Raw genomic sequence first — 18,516 nt, 5'->3', positions numbered from 1 at the left:
TATTTTAGCGATGTTTGCATCTGCCTGAAGGTAAAGCTTTAGTTTATGGGAGGAATATTAGATTGTTTGCTGTCCATATTAAAATGCACAAGCTTTTGTTAGAGCATCTACTGTGTATAGGCTTGTTTAGAAAGCTGTCAGCTACTGGTCTTCAAGCAAGCCAAAATTCCCCAGTTGTTGCTTTTGATTTTTCCATAATTGTGTCAGCACTTGATAGTGAAGAAAATGCCAATTTTTACTAATAGTGGAGGAGGTTTGTGTTTTCTCATTTGTTTTAGTTACTTTCTTTCTCCGAGGATGACTTTTCTGTGTCACTCTGAATAAATTTGTGGTTAACATTTAGTTACTTCTAGATTAGGTCTTAATTTTTAGGGGACAAGTCAGTATATCAAAGACCCTTGAACAATACAAAGAAAATGCTTAGTTCTCTCTGTTGGCTTCCTTATGTAAATGTCTGTATTTAAAGAAAGGCATGATCTGGCTTAATCTGCAAAACTCACAAAGAGGTGAGTAACATTCCTAACTTGAAGTTCTTGTCTGCTAAATGATTTCTTGAATCCCAGGTGGTCTAGAGTGGCTGCTCAATGCTATTGATTGGAGGCCTTTGTTCTCTGTTGTAAGATTATTCAGGCAGCTGTTAATACAAACTGCTCTCATTTTTGTTTTGCCTCCACTCTGTGACCTTAGGGTGTATTAGAAAGTTGGGAGCAAAATAAAAAAATTCATTAACCTGAGAAATTGCCTTTTCCTTTAAGTTTAGGTACTGACAAAACAGTATCAGTTTTCTCTGATGCTTTTTACTTCTGCTTTTATTCAGTGTCTTAAAAAAAAAGGCAGTAGCTAGATAAAGTTCTATGGGAATTGCAGCAGTCAGTGGAATCTAAATTCTGCCTGTTTGGGTGGATTTTCTTCCTGTTGTTTTTGGGTAAGAATTTTTTGTGTATGTGAGGCGAGTTTTTTTGTTCAAGATTTTACTTCAGTAGCTTTAGATGCAAGCAGCCGTTTAGGGACTGTCTTTTATCTTCAGGGTGTTTTAGCAGTTCAGTGAAAAACAGACATAACTGTCAAATCAGATTTTATTTTTATTATACTACTCAAGAGTAAGTGTCTTCACCCATGAACATCCCCTCCCATTTGCTGTGACAATGGGTGTTTCATTGTTATCTTGATTTGATAAGGGCTATCTGCACTCTTGTGTAGCACTTTTCAGCAGTTGATGAAAAGCTGATGTTTATTTTTAAGTCTTGGCTGGGAGAGCGTCAGCATATTTAAGGCAAGGAACCACTTTGCTCTGACAGATGACAGGGCTTTACTCTCACATTCTTTGGCCCACAGGACTGCCATGGCTCTACCTGACCAGGCACTCTTGGAGGAGTAAGGACAGCAGGAGAAAGGAGTGATGAGGAGGTGTGTAAGGAAGAGGAGTAATAGTTAGGCCCCTTAGTGGTCAAAATGAAATAGCCCTAATCCTAAAGTGCCATTTGTTCAGCAGTGTGTGACAGAAAAAAGTGGACTCTCATTTAATGTTCGTGTAAACCTGTACCCATAACAGGATAAATTGCAGCTAAATGTGTGTTCTTGAAAGAAAAAACATGGGATTTTTGTGTGAAATAATAAGGGCTATTTTTTTTTTTTTAAAGGAAGTGACTGTTTGGCAGACATGTTACCCTAGAATAGTAATTTCCGACATAAGGAACTGGTGGCATGACAGGAGGCTCTAAATGAATTCTAAGTGCTATATTTAGACTGTTTTCTGGATCCAGCTAGCAGCAGTACTTGACTCCTGGCCTTCTGACTTCATACTTTTTAGACACCCTTATGTGAAATATTAATAGTGAGACATTGGAAACTCAGTTTCAAATACTAATTCGAATAATGTCTTTGTAAGGAAGGTTATTTTCCATACTTAGTGTAAGATGGCAACTTTCTGAATTGTGGGGTACTTGTTTTTGAGACAACAAAATACTTGACTGCTTATTGCCAAATGGCAGGGATAAGGCAGTCATCAAGAGATGCCTTAGAGTGCAGGAAGGTTGGGATGATATTTCAGTTAAAAATTTGTAGTGTTTTGGTATAACCATTATAAGCTGTATGATATTAATTCCAAGCTCATAAAAGGAAAAAAGAGTTTTGACTAGTCACTTTTCAAAGAGCTGTTCATGAACTGTTGTATTTTAAAAGGATCCATGTACTCTATAAGAATGAAATTTCATAACATGCTAGTAATTGTAATATGGAGTATTAGAGCTACTTAACTGCTCTTTTCACAATGAAAGCTTGATGCAAATCTGCTAAAATGTGTGGCTTCATTAGGAAACCCAGAATCAAACAAAAGTGACCAAATCCAGGGCACCAGGGCAAACCTGCCTGTAATGGCAAAATAACAATGGAGTTAAGCAATAGTGGTTCTTGATGCTTGCCTGATATATTCCCCCCACCCAGTTAGGCACAGGAAGAAAACTTGTCAGGCATTTGAGTCATAAAAATAACTACTTGTTTAGTTTGTTACAATGATGATACTAGGCCTTCATATAAGGGCAAACAGCTTAGCTGCTCTTTACTGAAATCTTAAAGAAAACAAACGTTTGCAAATGGATTAACTTGTGCTGTAGGACACTGGGATAGGAGCAGATGTTCTGTGCAGCAGGCCATTGCTGGTGCCCAGGCAGCTTTGGTGCCCAGGCTCATCAGCTTCTTGGAAGAAAATAAAAATGACACCTGATACTGTATTTGAATAGTAACAAAATATAATAACAGTGCTTTATGCCAAACACAATGACAAGTTAGAGCACTGCACGAAGTTTTGCATGATCAATGTGCTGCAGTGTGACAATTAAAGATCATTTGGATCAAGTGGTAACTGTCATAGCCAGCCAGTAGGGAGTGTTTGAGTACCAATTTGGCATATGAGCACATGGCTGGAGTCCATAATGGCTGATGCAATGGTAGATCCCTCTGAATTTGCAGCTGTACCTCATCTGATGATAAAGCAATTCTAGAACCATGACCTAAAAATGTCAATATTTCAGGTTGCCACAGCAAAATGTTTAATCATGCAAAAGTTTCTTTCATGCAATTTCTTTCAATTTATCTTGACAGTCCATTCAGCAAAATTAGACTATGCTCTTTTATTTTTGTAAGATTTATACGCCTCTAAAATGAATCCAAGCCCATTTGAAGGTTGCTTTTTGATTATCCACAAAAAATTATTTCTACACATATGTTACACTTGTTGGCACGGTGTCAATACATTTATATAGGCACTAATTCAGTGATGTATTTAATCACTTCTGGATTTTAATATTTTTTTTCTTAGCAGAATCGCAGATAAGCTTCTTTTATTGTGGGAATACTGTCTTGAAGAAAGTGGAACTAATATACTACAAATATTCCAAACAATTTAATTTGAAAACTATACCCTAGAATAAAATTTTGTTGGTGGAGAGTCCAAAGAACCTCTGTGTGCTAGACTTGGTAAAATTATTTGGGGGATAAAGAGAGTCTCTTCCAGGGAAACAAGATAATACTGATCCAGAGTTTAGAGACTGACTAAATCACTAGGTTCTATTTTAATTTACACACTGTTTCCAGAGTAGAAGGGAAGGGAATGTTTTTATTCCAGATGCAAAATGTCTACATAGAATATGTTTACCAAAATGTGTTAATGGTACCTCTATGAAGAAAAGTAAAGAGTGACACCTTCATTGAAGTAACATCTTCTCTGCTCAGTTAAATCAACAATTACCACCACTACTAAATACAGTTGAGTGAAGATAACATGAGCAGCTCATTCTGCTGGGAATTTTACTTAAACACTCTGAGATATTTAATTAACTAACTCAATTTCTGAGACAACAGACATGATTCTAAATGTTCTTGAGTTTTCCCTTCTTAAAAAAGGCTTCATAAAAATGAGCCTTTTTTCATTTAATAAATGTTATATTTTTTTTTTAATTTTTTTTTAATTTTGTCCACTGCTGAACTTCAAAAAATGCCACTTTGCTGTATTGTCTGCATTGGTTTGACATCACCTTTTGTCTTCTGGAGGCTAAGCTATCAGAGGCATTTCTGGTTTAGCTGGTATTTGGGCTTATGTGTTGCCATTAATTCTCTTTTGTTAAGCCTTGCCATCCCTTTTAAGAGTTCAGATATCTCCAGTTCAGTTCTGACAGATCTGCTTACAGCCTGTTCACAAGCCAAAGGTTTGTTTAATGAAACATGTGGGAGCAAGCAATACTATAATTATCCAAATAATTGTACTACATATTGCCAGAATCTAAGATCAGATGGCCAGTGTGTGCTTGGATAATCAAGGCTCCCTTCTCACAGGCTGTTGTTGCTGTAGTTAATTTTGTCTTCCTTGGAGGCCAGTGTATGGTTTGTATGGTTGAATTGTAGGTATTCAATTGCTATTCTATTAATGCTATTGCAAAATTTATTCTTAATCTTAAAATCTTACTTAAAACCCAGCTATCTCATTGCAAACCTCAAGTGTAATTACTATAGGGTGTTAGTTTACATTTTAATGGAAAAGGGAACCCCTATTCCACTTCCTTATTTTATGGATGAAGGGACCTTATGTAGCAGTAGCCTTTTTTTTTGTCCCAGCCATTAAAGTGGGATCTTTTTGCTAATGGGACTAAAGTCCCTTATTCTACAGCTACTAGTTTCATTGCCCACTTGAGCAAATAAATAATTCACTTCAGGGAGGAAATTTATCAGAAGAATTTTAAGAAGGTACTTGAAAAATACTACCAAAGTACTGTTTTTTAGAATCATAGGCAAATCAATATTTTGAACAAAAGATGCAGATTATCTGATCATTAAATTCCTTCATATCTTCAGAGAAAGACTGAACACAAAACTCTCTCATGAATATTTTCTATCAAAGTATAAACCCCAATGTGCTTTTATGTATATGCATGCTATACAGCCCATATGCTCTGTATAAACCAAGTATTTCAAATAACTGTGGCTTAGACTTAGACTCTATCTACAGTGAGGGAAATGTTAGTTCTAGCTGTCAGTATAACCTTAAATCTGCCTCCAGTTGCACATAGTACTACACATTGCACATAGCAGGGAATACTGCTGTTGCAGTGGTGTCTACTCCAGACCAGATTTGTGCAATGATGTATACATGAAGGTTATATTGAAGCCAGCTCTCTTTTGGTCCAGTGGGTTTGTTTACTTAGGTACAGTCTAGGCTATAAACTACTGTGATGCAGTCTAGCCATTGATTTTTCTGGTATTTTTTCTCAGCTAAAGCATCTTATGTCATAAGTGAAATGTGACTTATGTTGAACACAGCTGGTATTGAGCCAGTTGAGTTCTTGTTTGGGCAATGAAAAAACAAGCATTGTGCATGTGAAGCATAAAATGTGTGGTGCAGGATACTTTTTGTTTTAACCACATGTAAGGCCTCTATGTATGACAGTGCATTCAGGTCAAAACATCCACCTGGCATCCAGCAGCAGATCTAGAATGCAAGCTTTTTTTGGAACCTGAAAGGCAGAATTCCCTCCCAGCAACAGCTTGGCTTTGCACTTATACCTGTTACACACTACAGTTCTATAGTAATATTTTGAAATCTGGGATGTTACTAATGATTGCTTTGATGCCCTGGAGCCTTGTCAGAAAGAGTTCTATATTGCATACAGTAGAGTATCACGAAGCATCATTAAAAATGGATGGTTCATTGTCTCAGGCTCCTGGGATTCAAGCTAACAAAACAGCTGATACAACTGACAGGCAACAGTTCCCATTTGGAAATATCTTATTTGGTGATATAACCATGTTCTAAAGCTGTGGACTGACATTTCATACAAGCCCTTGAATGACTAGAGAAGAAAACTTTGAGTAGCATCTGAAAAGTACTTGAAAAGGGTTTCAAAACTGCACTTCTGTTAAAAATTGTGGTAATAGATCTATTAATATGATATTGGAAACATTACTAAATTTTTCTCCTAGGAACAAGTAGGGAAATAGAGAGCTCATATGCATTTTGGCTTAGAATGGGTTCTTTGTCAATCATCTGACTTCTTATTTGAAAATAAATTTTAATGCAACAAGGCCAGCACTTTCTATAGGAGGCAGCATTCTTGGGAAAATAAAATCCCTAACCAGCAACAACAAATGTTTCCCTCTACAAAAAAAAAAAAAAAAAACCCAAAAAACCCAGGCAACCAAGTAAAAAGCAAAACCCAAACTAAAATGTATTAAGAAGGCTTCATTACATCTGTCAAACAACATTTGCCCAATTTCACTATCTATTTTGGAGATAAGGAGGCAGCTAACTGGAACATGCTAGTGAGCTTGCATTGACTCTGAGTGAGCACACAAAACATTTTTGTTATTGATTCCTAAGATGGGCCATTCTTGAATGTCACCATGCAAATATCACAATAAGACTAAAACTCATAAGTTAGAGAATGAAAATCTTATAACCCTCTACAAATGAAAGGACAAGTTACCCTTGTTTGAGATATATAAATATTCCTGTCTGTGTGCATAAATATGTATATACATAGATATCTATGTATTTAGATCTCTACATGTGTGCATCTGGAATGGTTGTGTGGAAATGCACTACTAGTGATTAAGAGAGAAGGGGGATTTTTTGATGAGGATCTAACCTGTTCTTTTTTCCTGAGGATGAAATTTATAGTAGGTTAATGGAACAGATATTAGTTTCTTTTAGACTGGAGGCTAAAGTGTCTTCACAGTCAAGTGTATCCTCATGTTAATTACCATAATTAAATTGTGTCATAATTTAAGGAGTTCTAAGAGTTCTTCTTGTTTAGGTGTAGAAAGAGGAGTAAAGAAGACTCTCATAAAGCTGACAGTCATCTTAGCAATGATAGGTGAGTCTGACAGCACTGTGCTTCTTTCAGATGGGTGATTTATATATTTTTACAGTGCTTTGACATTAAACATTCAGGTTCAGAAAACACAAAATGCCACTCCTGATCAAAGAAATACTGAAAATCCATTTATTGTATCTAGTACTAATGCTCAATCCTTGTTCATTATTGATCTTCTCCAAGAAATCTGCATGTGTTCAAATGCATAACAGGGAATGCAGTTAAGTATTGGGCTCTCCCTCTTTCCTTACACTCCTTTTACTGTTTCCCTCATTCAGAAATTTTCCACTGAATTTTGAAATGTGCATTTTTATAATTTAATTGAAAGCCATTTAATTTTCATTCATTCAAAGCTGGCTTATATTTTAACTTAAATATTTTTCTTTGCTCTTTATTCTTAATTTAATTTCTTTTCCTTATAATAAGTCCTCTCATTATACAGTTGTGTTATAAGGAAGAGGAGAAATATTTCTCTGAATGTAATACAGTATAGTATCTTCCCTTTAATTAGTTACTAAAAAATTAGCTGTTGTTTGATACTGAACAATAATTGATTTCACATCATGCTGAAGCTCTGAGGTAATTTCCAAGGAAGTATTCCCTCCCCCACTCCTCCTCCTCCTGCACTCTGATCTCCCACATATCCTAAGAGATTAGTTGGTCAGGAGCTTTGAATCCTTTTTAGAAATGAAGGAAGCACAGATGTTTGTCATAACAACCATACTCATTGAATTGTTCATAATTTAGAAAGGTGATTAAGCCAAAGACTTACTCAACATGATTTGAAGAAAATGTTTTCAAATTTGTTGCCTTGTGTTTTTTCCCACTAGGGGAAACTTTTGCTTTGTGTACCTAGGTTAAAGAATAGATAAGGTGAGGTATCTTTTCCAAAAGGTGCTAATTGAAAGCAACTGTAAACACTTATTTTAATTTGAAGTACTATTGTAACAGCTACTCTGTCGTCTTCTTTTTTTTTTTTCACTTATCATTTTTATGCCACACTACCTACCTACAGGACCATGTGCATTCAGGGGTCATGCATGTCATTAAATGTTCCTTTACTACTGACTTTGCTCTGACTGATACAGTCTATAGCATCATAAAATAATTGGCAAGGGAAATAAGAAAATGCTTTTTCTCCCCTAAGTTGCAAAACAAAAATGGAACCTTGTAAGTCCTAAAAGCATGCAGTAAGGAGGTGTAAAGAAGAGCACTTTAAAAATCTGGAAGTCCTTATAATATAAGTAATTTGTGAACATCTGGCTCATGAATACTTTTTTCAGGGATGAAACTCATTAACAACCTCTGGCATGCACTGTAGATGCTATTCCATCTCTAACCAGTAACTGGCTGCTAAGTTATCTTGAGTCAAATTGTCTATTGGCAGTTCATCTATCCAGAATTAGTAAAATAACATTTTTCTTTTCTAAGTACAATCAATCTTTCAATAAAGAACAGGTACTTTATCTTTGAGTTTTATTTCTTTATGGAATATGTTTTACATATTCAAGTGATGTGGAGGTGACAGAGGATGAGGACCACCTTGTATTGACATCTGCATCTTTAATTACATACTGCCATTTGAGTGTATCTGTCTGAAAAAACCTTTCTGCGGCAGTGATTGAATTATGGGACCTGCTAAGATCCACATTTGCTTCAACTTTTTGTTTGTTTGTTTATGTCAGTAACTTTTGATCAAACCTGAGGGTACCAAATAATGACAGATAAACACAAATTGTTTACCTGTCATTCTTACTCTCCTCTGAGCACTTGGAGAGCCTTGTTGTTTTAAGTGTACTGTTTCAGGATACCTGCCTCACTGCCTTTCATACTGAAAATCCACTAATGACCTTTCACATGCTACCTGTACTGTCCAGAGTGGGATTGCTGTGAAGTGTAACTCCATGTGAATGCCAAAACCAGCTTAAAAGCCTTCTGTTAAGCACAAACGATTTGAGTGTCTCAGTATGTGCAAACTGGTGGGAGCCTCAGTGGATTCCTCTGTCAGATTACATTTACTTAATAGCTGTGTTTTTATATCACAGGGAAGTGTGCAGCATCTGCTCACCTATAAAGAGGGGTGTTTCCTACTGAATGCTGAACTGAGACTTTGCAGTATTGGGAGGCTTTTAATTTCCTTACAATTACGAGTTTCATATCTTGCAGTTTTCCTCTATTTCAACCTATTTCTCAGTGTAGTGTCAGGGATATGGCTCAACAATTTTGTATCAATAACACTTAATACAACAACCTAGCTGAAGTGTTTTCCTGCCCACACAGCCAGGTGATGTTTGGGGGGTTCCAATATGCTGCTTGAGGAGGCTTATGTACTTTCTTAAATCCTTTTTACAGTCTAATGGGTACTAGCTTGTAGAGTTGATCAGATTCAGTAATCAAGCACTTTTGCCCCTTTGAGAATGTTCTTTTTCTACTATAATTTCTGCTGCTGTGTATTTTCCTACAAGTTAAAAATATATGTTCTATATCAGGCTATTTTAATCCTTTTAGTACTGCTCTGGACCTGTGTCATATCCTGGGCAGGCTGGCCCAGCCCAGGGTAGGGAGATCCTGGTACAGAATCTCAAGGTATCAATGTCCCTTAGCAAACAGGTCACTTATAGTTCTCAACAGGCTTTGATTTGGGTAATAAAATATGTCCAAGTTTTAATATAGCTTCAAGTCAAAAAGGAAGCTAATTTAAACTGATCTGTTATTATCATTAAAACTTTATCCTATACTTTATTCGTAAGGTATTAGCCAGAAAAACAAAAACTGAAAATAAAGGAAATTGAGACTTCCCTGTGCCTTTCTTTTATTTTACTGAGCATAACATGTCCCCTCTACAATTTTCTTTTTGTTTTCCCCAAGCAGCAGTAGATATTCAAGGACAATTTCCTTAAAATTAGCTGTGGAAAGTGAATGCTATGTAGTTGCTAAGAGGTATGTTTGTCTCTCTAATGAAAGACCACTTTGGCTGCTCCATCTAACAGGCCCCACTTATGGATCTCTGCAGTCACATTTTTACCTACAGATGATAGGCTAGCAAAAGCTTTTATGCAGCAGTACATATCAGTAGAATTACACTAAAAGCAATTCTACCAAAACAAAAACTCCAGTGTTGTCATTCAGACTTGTGCATTGTTTTAGGAAAACAATTACTTGGGAATTGTGAAAGAAACAAAGGAGAAAGAAAGGCTTCCAGTTAGAAATTTCTGTATGAGCAGACAAACGTATCTGAAATTTGCGTATGTTGTATTCTATGGTGCAATTTTATTGTCAAAAAGCAGTAAAATGCTTGTGGCATTTTACCAGGAAAGGGAGGGAAAAAACCACAGCTGAAAGAACATCTTGTTACATTTGTTCAAATGAGATCCTCTGCTGCTCATACTTGAGGACTGCTGTGAAAGTCAATTTTTGTTAAAAGTGTTTTTTTTTAACTGGGCTTTAGTTTTAATTGAAAGGATGAAGGGAAAAAATAGCCTGTTCTGTGGAAGACAAGATACTAACTCCCCCATCATTATTTTGCTCAGGAGCTAAAATATTGTTTTCAAGCAGCATAAATTAGTTGTATGCCACCATGTGTATATGTTTGACCTTCTCCTGATGTTGCATATTGCACCACTGCTGTAGTTCACCTGTTTAGCAATGGCTTGTATTCTGATACTATGGATTTAAGTTGATCTAGGAAAAAAGTAGAAAAGTAAATTTAAAAACCACTTTTGAAATATATTAGTGTGACCATTTTTGTACTGAGTATCTCAGCAGCTGAGAAAATAATACAGACCTTAGAAATTCTCGGTTATTGATACAAGTAATTTTAACTAGAAACCTTTAAACTGGCTTTTGTAATCTCTCTATAGATGTCTGCATTGTAGAACACATCTTGAATCTCAATGTGCCCTTTACTTTCTCAGCAGTAGCACATTGGCCAAGATGCATGCTTACTTTCTATAATGTTTTGATAACATAGTACAAGCAATGTTAACAGATGATTTTACAGTAAAATAAATGTTTTATTTTTTACAGAGGTCAATTCTGTAATATTTTGAGGCTAAGGGTTCATGCAGACCAATGCAATGTTCCAAATATCTGAAGTAGAATGGGCTTTGTTCTTTTTTTGACATCGAATCTGAATTTTCTGAAAACAAAACTGAATAGTCTAGAACCTTGTGTAGTTTCATTATATAGCACTCTCACTTAAATGACCCATCCCATTTTGTCTCTTATTTAGTAGTCTCTTGTAAAACATTAATTTTAGCAGCACAATTCAGTTATTTAGTAGTAACACTGCAGATTTAGGAAATAATATTGTGTATGATTTTTGTTTCCCGTTCTTTGAAACAAAAGAGCCATAAACAGTCTTGCTTTCAAAATTTTTGTGGTGTTTCTGCCAGATAGTGTATCTTATGAAATAACTGGGACACTGTACAAATCAATGTGCTCCCTGAATACTTGTGAGCTGTAGTTGTAATAGAAATTGTTACAGATAGAACTGCTAGCACAGTGTATAGTGAGCCAATCTGTCAAACTCCACCCTAAAACTCTTGGGTATGTTAAAAATATTGGGTTTGGAATTGGCTTCCATTTGTCTTGATGGAGGTAATTCTGTTTTTTTCCCTATAATTTCAGGTTGGAATTTTTCTCAGTCTTCTAGGGATAAAATGAAAAACCTTAAAACCTTATGCTGGCAAGAATAACACTGTTCTGTTGGAGTATTTTAGGATGCTTTTTTCATTCTTGTGCCTTTTAAATTATTTTCTCCTAAGGTTTTCAAGGTGGTCAAATCAATCATTGCAACATAGTGCCATTTTACCATAGTAACATGGTTTTTGAGTTCTTATAGGGAGAATTTTAAAGATGAAAAGCACAGACTAGATGATAAAAATTTAAAAAAGAGTAAGGGTTAGATAGAAAGGGCATGTGGTAGGGGAAAAGGTCATCCTACAGAAATTTTCTGAAGAAAAAATGACAGGAATAAAATATACAATCTATCTCAGATGCTACAATAATGAATCTATAACCTTTTATCTGTGGATGAAAAAGAAAGTCAGCATGTTCCTTCCCCTACCTGCCAAGGTATCACCAAGGAATCACCACTCCTGGAGCAGGGGGAACCTTAGATTTGTTGTCTTAATTGGTATGAAGTTCACTTACTATAGTCTGCTTGATGACAATAGGGGTAGCCAGGCTCCTCTGTAAGTCCTGTGTCTAGTACTGGAAATCCATGGAAGTCCAAGTGTATAAATGTTGGTTTGTACTGGCAGTGCCAAGAGCGTGCATGAGAAGGGTGGGAGTGCAGTCATGGCCTACACTTGCAGGCAAGACATGATTGGTTGGTAGGAGCATGTTGTTAGCCCCCCATTAGTAACTGGGAGAAGTAAATACTGCTGATGTGCTCTGTTCTTCCAACAGCTGCAGGTCTCCCCTCAGCTGAGGTGGCACCTAGTTCATCTGTCAAGCAGAATTATGACTACTGGTATTTCTAACAACTCTTTGGATTAAAAAGCTGTAGTAAAACAGTAGGATTATAGTTGTTGGAGATTGCCTTCTAAGGGGAACAGAGGGCCCAATATGCAATTTAGATTAGATATTAAGAAATTCTTCACTGTGAGAGTGGTGACACACTGGAACATATTACCTAAAGCTGTGGGTTCCCCATCAATGGAAGTGTTCAAGGCCAGGTTGAATGGTGCTCTGAGCAGCCTGACTGAGTGACAGGTGTCCATGTCAATAGCAGGGGGATTGGAACAAGCTGATCTTTATAGTTCCTTCCAGCCCAAGCCATTCTGTGATAGTTTCTGTACTTGTTAGTGTCATGGACTTCCCATTGGTCATACCCTTCAACAACTCCGAGTTTTGAGGACTTCTCTAGATTCTCTTGTCATGGAAATGATTGATTTATTGTCTATGTGCATCTTTATTTTATGTAGTACTTATTTATCAATACAAGATTTGCTGGTTCCTCTTTCTGTGCTGCTTCTGTGTTTCTTCAGTCCCATCACAGTTTGGACTGCAGAATCTGGAAGTAAGATTCTCCTTGTAGGGGTAAAAAATGAAAGCAACTTCAGGATAGAACAATTGTTTTCAGAGTACTTTCTTATGAGATCAGTGTTGCCCTTTTATGAAATAATGGATTCCAGTCTTGGTTGCAGTGTCACATCTTTCTCCTGGTGCTGCCTACTATGGCTGTCTTTATCCTCAAAACTTGGGTAAAATAACATATTTCCTAAAGAGGCAGCATGAAGGAAAACAAGATGAGCTCAAAGCTTTGGCCCAGTCCCAGAGATCTGATATTACTGGCATAAGTGAAACCTGGTGGGATGAATCCTGTGACTGGAGTGGCCTGTTGGATGGTTGCAGGCTCTTTAAGGAGGTATTGGAAGGGCAGAAGAGGCAGAGGAATGGCATTGCATGCAGTGAAGGGGTTATTATGTAGGGGATCCGTACAAGTTTATGGGATCTGATGGGATTCACCTAAGAATCCTCAAGAAGCTAGCCAATACAATTTAAAAACCTGTCTTGATAATTTCTGAACAGTCTTGGAAACCTGGTGAAATCCCAGCTGACTGGGAAGGAGGACCCCAGAAAGTTCAGACCTGTCAGTCTCACTTCAGTGCCTGGAAAAGTTATGGAAAAGATTTTTCTGGAAGGTATTGAAAAATACCTGATAGTCAATGCAGTCATTGGTCACAATCAGCATTGCTTCATGACAGGAAAGTCCTCTTTGTCAAACCTGATTTCCTTTTAGGATAAGGTAACACACAAGTTGATTAAGGGAAACCTGTTTACGTAATCTTTCTGGATTTCAGTAAAGCTCAACATCCTTCTGAAGAAAGTGTCCAGCACACAGCTGGATAAGCATATCATGTGATGTGTGAGCAGCTGGCTCATGGGTTGGGCACAAATGGTTATAGTGGATGGAGTGACATCAGACTGGGGACCTGTCAGTAGAGGGGTTTATCTTAGAACCTTGCTCTTCAGCATCTTCATAAATGACTTGACATGGGGCTCTAAGGGGTACTGAGTGAGTTTGCAGACAATACAAAACTGGAAGGAGTTGTTGATTCCTTTGAAGGCAGAGAGGCTCTGCAGAGAGACTGAAACAAATTAGTGGGCTAGACAGTCACCAACCATATGAAGTTCAGCAAGGGAAAGTACCAGATTCGGCACCTGGGAAGGGTAATCCTGGACATACAGACAGACTGGGGAATGAAATGCTGAAGAACAGAGTTGCAGAAAGGCACCTGGGACTCCTGGTTGATGGCAAGTTGAACATGGGTCAGCAGTGCCGTGGCAGCCAGGAGGGCCAGGCATGTCCTGGTGTGCATCAGGCAAGGCATCACCAGCTGGGTAAGGGAGGGGATTGTCCTGCTCTGCTCTGAGCTGGGGAAGCCTCACCTTGAGAGCTGGGGACAGTTTTTGGTGCCACAGTACCAGAAAAGAGTCCAAAGTAAGGCTCCCGTGATACTGAAAGGCCTTGAGGGGGGAGCCTTATGAGCAGTGGCTTGAGGTCATTTGGTTTGTTCAGTCTAGAGGAGACCGAGGGGAGACTTCATTCCATCTTCATGAGGAGAAGTGAGAGGGCCAGGTACCGATCTCTTTACCCTGACCAGTGACAGGACTCACTGAAATGGCACAAAGTTGAGTCAAGGGAGGTTTAGGTTGGATATCAGGAAAAGGTTTCCACCCAGAGGGTGGTTGGGCCCTAGAACAGGCTCCCCAGAGAAGTGGTCAAAGCACTGAGCCTGTCTGAGTTCAAGAAGATTTTGGACAACAGTCTCAGGCACATGGTGTCATTCTTTGAGTGTCCTGTGCAGGGCCAGGACATAGCCTCAATGATCCTGCTGGGTCCCTTTCAACTCAGCGTATTCTTTGAAATTAATTTTTGAAAACCCATATCAAGGCATTTCTTAACTAATGTATGATAACTATGTAGTGATAATGGATATAACTGTAGTAATTTTTCAATTGCACTGGCTTTATCAACTGTAAAATGTCCTTGAGATAGAGCTGATTTTTAACAAGCCACTTATAAAGACAAACAAGGCAAAGTACTGTAGCACTATTCAAATTTTATCAGTGTTAATTCACGCTCTATATTTAATTTATTTTACCTGATAACTCAATACTTTAATAGTAGATTTAATTGAATTAAATTGAGATTCTGTGCAAGTAAAGTAATTCTAATTCTCACTACAAAAATTTAATTAGAATAAAAATTAATATTTGCTTTCATCATTCTTTATGAACATAGGCTATTTGACTGAATACTCCTTGAGTGTTCTGGGTTCATTGATATCTTAATTCATTGTAACATCTTCCCTTCATTATGTTTAATTTGGAAATTTCAATGGACAAGCTTAAGAAGCTGAGGCATCAGGAGATACATTTATGTATGCTCAAAAAGAGCACTGTGGTAACCTTCATCTTTGAGCAGCCATTGGAGTTATAAACATTGTGTGGGCAGTTAGATTGGCCTGCCTACAGCTGTGTAACCACTAGGGAGTAACACCAGGAGTTTCGTGTGTAACGGAGCAGCGGAAATCTTTCAAGATCAGAGTAAAGGTACAGACAATAAAACAATGTAGAGGTGTTGTTTATGTATACCTGCAAACTTATTTTTTACTATTTCTATGTTTGATTTCTATCCTGGTATTGGTTTGGATGGAGTTAACTCTTCCTAAGAGATGGTATAGTGCCATGTTTCAGATTTAGGATTAGAATGATGTTGGTAAAACTGTGTCGTTTAAAAATTATAAAATCATCATGGTTGGAAAAGACCTCTAAGGTCGAGTCCAACTTTGACCCTTTGGCTCTTGCTGAGCAGTGCTTGCACTAGGTCATGGACTTTGCTGCTGCTCACCCCACCTGTGAGGAGGCTGGGTGTGCACCAGGGGTGGGGAGGGGACACAGCCAGGAGCCCAGCTGGCCCATATTCCACCCCATGGGGCATCATGCTCAGCCCATAGCAGGAAAGCTGGCTGGGGGCCACTGCTCAGGAGCTGACTGGGCATCAGGCAGGGGCTAGTGAGCAATTGTATTGTGCATTACTTGTTTTTTATATTCTAATTCTTTTATCTTTATTATTATTGTCTCCTCAGTTTCCGTCTTATTAAGCTGTCTTTATCTCAACCCATACATTTGAATTATTTTCTTCCAATTTCCTCCTCATCCTAATGACAGGGTGGGGGAAGTGAAAAAGTGCCTGTTTGTTTTTATTTACCTAGTGGGTTAAACAACATTTTCGCTGGTGTATGAACTACTCAGAGTAACTAGACAGAGCTTTTTCTATGGTTTCTGTGTACTACATAAGATATTAGCATATAGTAATTTGACATATTTAAATAAAGAAAAACATTAAACAGATAGTATTGTTCAAAATATATTTTATATCAATTTCTATTAACAATTTCTTAAGTTTGAAGAAAAGTCCTAAGGATTTAAAATATGTGATACTTTCAAGATTTTTCAGATAATGTCTCTGAATTTTCATTATTGTGTACTGATCACTGCAGCAAATATTTAGGCACTTTTTTCTGGACTTGTTACCAGACCTCAGATTAAATGATCAGTTTAGCCTAATGAAACTGCTGACTTTGTCAGTAAAGTGGTTTCTTAACTGGTATATTTTTATGGAGACATGACTGAGTTTGATTTACTGAACAAACTAAAAGGATTCATTATGCTCTTCTCCCCATATAATGAGTTTCTGTAAAATAGATTATTTATGTTGATTGGTACTCTTGGTGAAAAATTTGTGTCTGGTGGCTTTGCAGAACAGTGTGAAAAAAGGGGAGCTCAAGTTCTACTAATGTTCTAAAATGTAATAAAAATTCTAATAGTCATCTGAAATGAAGAAAAAAAATCACTAATTCTCAGTCATAAGCACCAAGAACTTTTGTTTTATGCATAAACTAATGTTATGTTATTAATATCAGTATTCTTACTATATATTTAACTTTTTGCCTAATTTATTTTTCAAAATTGTCTTACAGTAATCTCAAAACCTGAGTATTTTGAAGGCTTGAAAAATATTCAAGTAGCTGAAGTACTTACAGCAAATAATGGAAGGACTGATTGTTTTCATTAGTAGCTGTCACAATACTTCATCTGTGCTTCTTGTAGACTGTGAATTGTACACATCAAGTAGAGTGCTCTAATTTAATCAATGAGCACATTGAACTCTATCTCAATGTTCATAAGTCTTGTATGAATTAAGGAATAAAAATGTTTTTGCTGCTTATAATTGAAAGAGAACTAATGTACACAAAGGGAAGATAGCAAGTGCCACTTTTTTAAAATGGAATTGCTAGAGAATGAATTTACTGCAGACATTTGTATATGCACTCTGAACTTGTTACTTTAAGTTCATAAATATTATAAATAACAAATGAAGTTTCTACATCTCCTGGTGGAATGTAAATAGCAACTGTTGTTTACATGCTCGCTCCTGGAGACTCAACATGGAGCTACAGAAAGAAAAATCACTGCTGAATAACATCCATCCTATGGTGAGAGTTCTCCTTTCTAATGTAAGCTTTATGCACAGACTATTTATGTCTCTCAGGTTCAGAATGAATGAAAAATCTCACTATTTCAGAAAGGTTGAACTGCTTGCTTTCTGGAATAGGCATTCAACAAAATATACCTGGAAATGAAGATCTACTTATCAATGAAAATGGCAACATCTTTGCTGGCTTTTGAACGGCATGAATATTTGAATTCCATTGCACAAAACTAAATGACTGATTTCCACTATTGCTGATGCACACACTCTCTCTCTCTGCTCCTGATCTGATTTTATATGGTGTTGTACTATGAATATTGTGTGTACAAACAAAGCTAAAATTGATTTATTTAAAAAATGTATTATTCGCAAGGGTCCTTTGTCATCTGTGTTGTCCAAGTTTGCACAGCTCTATAGAGCTGATAGATGTCTGTAGAAGAAAAGAGACAGGAGGTAGAGAATCTGTGAATTAGTGCCCTAAATATTGCTGTTTTATTTGAGTAAATAAAAAAAAGAAATTGTGGTAGGAGGCAGCAAATATTCTGGGACAAGCTTTGAGTATTACCCTCTTGTTTTTCATCAAAAAGGCTTTACAATTTGGTTTTAACTGAACCAATTCCATCTACAACATAAAAATCCTGACCCCCAAAACTATAAAAAAAAACCTCATGGCAAAATGAATAAAACAAAAACCCCAAGCTTATAAAATCAGTAAACAAAAACCTTTTAGTCTGTTCATGAAAATTTATATACTCAGTGTTCTAAGCTTGAAATATATTGTGTATAAACTGTTAGTGTAAGACTTTTCTCTTGAGTTGACAAATTTGTGCTTTTCTTAAAAAAAAACCTAACCCCCAAGTAATTTTTCCAATTAATTTTCAAAGATTGCTTGTAAATATCAAGATGATGGATTTATATGATTGAACTCATGAATATTCCAAGTATGAAACCTTCTATCCTCTACAGCATTTGTACTTGTTTGACTTGTGGATATCAATGTAGTCTATTGGGAAAGCACTCTTCTGTGACATGTTTTCATAACTAGCTTTCACTGGAGCTGCTTTTCATACTTGTCTCTTTAAATACAGTTATACAGAGGCAGCCAATAAAACTTTCAAACAATGCATAAATCTTTTTTTTTTTTTG

General features: G+C 36.8%; 1 protein-coding gene across 7 annotated transcripts in view; it reads left to right on the top strand.

The window, feature by feature from the left end:
* The window catches only part of SGCZ (sarcoglycan zeta), a 413,238-nt gene that overhangs the window by 68,752 nt on the left and 325,970 nt on the right, over positions 1-18,516 (top strand). The gene's annotated exons all lie outside the window — the stretch shown is intronic.

Source organism: Lonchura striata, chromosome 4, assembly GCF_050655825.1.
Source record: "Lonchura striata isolate lonStrDom1 chromosome 4, ASM5065582v1, whole genome shotgun sequence".
NCBI lineage: Eukaryota > Metazoa > Chordata > Aves > Passeriformes > Estrildidae > Lonchura > Lonchura striata.
Note: the sequence above shows the minus strand (reverse complement) of the source record. Positions and strands in the feature narration are given on the sequence as shown.